Source organism: Equus caballus, chromosome 27, assembly GCF_041296265.1.
Source record: "Equus caballus isolate H_3958 breed thoroughbred chromosome 27, TB-T2T, whole genome shotgun sequence".
In the NCBI taxonomy this organism is placed as follows: Eukaryota; Metazoa; Chordata; class Mammalia; order Perissodactyla; family Equidae; genus Equus; species Equus caballus.
Window position 1 is genome coordinate 16374449 of NC_091710.1, and position 1948 is coordinate 16376396.

At 34.8% G+C, this 1948-nt stretch overlaps 1 pseudogene; it reads right to left on the reverse strand.

Annotated features, from left to right (window-relative positions):
- Positions 1–719: 719 nt before the first annotated feature.
- Positions 720–1672, reverse strand: LOC138921071 (olfactory receptor 14A16-like; annotated as a pseudogene).
- Positions 1673–1948: the final 276 nt, after the last annotated feature.

Consider the following 1948-nt stretch of genomic DNA (forward strand, 5'->3'; position numbering starts at 1 on the left):
AGATATATTTAAATGTATACCTTTATGTGAAACAAACTCTAGAAATACAACAAATGGGGATACAAAATTGTGCTTTCTCTTAAATGTTCTGCTCCTGAATGTGCTTTCTTAATTTGGAGTCTGTAATGAGAATTTTCCCATTTGCCAAGCAATATCACTACTCTTAAAATGTCACTACATGATTGCCAATGGAAATTTTTACCAATATATTATACTCATAAATTCTATTAAAGACTGTTATGAGTGTAGTATCTGCAAGTCCATATGAAAAATTAATCGTTTAGGTAATCAATTAAACTGAGTTCATAAAAATATCCTTCCCAATTCAAACAAATAAAAGAAAAAAATAAGTTTGAAATTACTCATTATCATTAAAACTATTGAAAGAATATATTGGAAAAATTCATGGCTAGGAATTATAATAAAGATTTACATTTTGAGGTTATCTTAAGGAGGAATGAGACTGATGTTAGACATGAAAAAAAAAAAAGAAAAACATTATTACTCTGAACCTGCGTCCTTTGATGTGACATTAAGGAGTGGAAGATTTCCACTTGATTGGAAATTGCCAAGACACTTATCTGACTGACAGACCCATGTAATAATATAAACTGTAGCATCTTTTGTAGCAGCAATAATGACCTAATAGCTATATAATAATTTTAAGACCTATTTGCATTAACCAAATATTTTATATAATTCATTGATATTTCAGACATCTACAACTTTGGGAATATTCCCCCCCCCAAAAAAAAAAATTGTTAAGAGCCACCTTAATGTCTCTGTTTCTCAGACTGTAAATGACAGGATTCAGGCTGGGAGTTAAAAAAGAGTATAACACAGACATAAAGGGGTTCAGCGAAGTTGGTGATTTTGAGGTTGAACCTAAATATGCAATAAATCCAGAAGAGAGGAATAAGGTCACCACAGTGATATGTGGAATACAAGTGGAGAAAGGTTTGGACCTGCTTTGTGCAGAAGGAATTCTTAGGACAGTGGAGAAAATTTGAACATAGGAAACAACCATGAAAATGAAACATACAAAAGCAAAACAACAGCCAGTAATAATACATGCATATTCTAGAATTTGATCCCCAGAACAAGCAATGTGAAGCAGTGATGGAACTTCACAGAAGAACTGATGTACTGTGTTGGGTCCACAGAAACGAACAGAGAATGTACCTGCAACATGAAGGGATCCATAAACACACCCACTGAACCATGATGCAGTCACCATCTTCACACAGCTGCCCCTACTCATGATAGCCTCATAGTGCAGAGGGTGGCAGATGGCAGCATAGCGATCATAGGACATGACTATAAGGAGACCATACTCTGTGCTAGCAAAAAAAATAAGAAGGAAAACCTGTGAGGAGCATCCCATTAAGGAGAGGGAATAGCTGTTGGTCAAAGAGTTTATGATGGATTTGGGGATAGTGACAGAAATAAAACAGACATCAATCAAAGACAAATTTTTCAGGAAGAAATACATGGGGGATTGTAGATGCTGGTCAATGGTGGTAAGGGTGATAATGAGGATGTTCCCTATCAGTGATGCCAAGTAAATGAGTAAGAACAACACGGCACAGAGACTCTGTAGAACCTGGTCATCAGGGAATTGCATGAGCAAGAATTCCATTATGATGGTCACATTGGTTAATTTCTCAGACATGATGGCTCTTTCCTGTGAGAAAAGAAGAAAAATTATAATTCTTTATTCACTTGTATCCTTAAGATCTGTCTCTTTTCGTTGCTTCCAATATTTGTTGATTCAACTCCGTTCTCAGGGATATTTTCATGGTTACATGGTTAGTCTCAAACTAAATCATGTCTCACACTCCGTAATGTATTTATTCAATTAATACAGAAAAAATTATATTAAGACAGACATTAAGAGCAGGCTAAATTAATTTACCAAATTATGGCTTGGAATTCATGCATAAATATA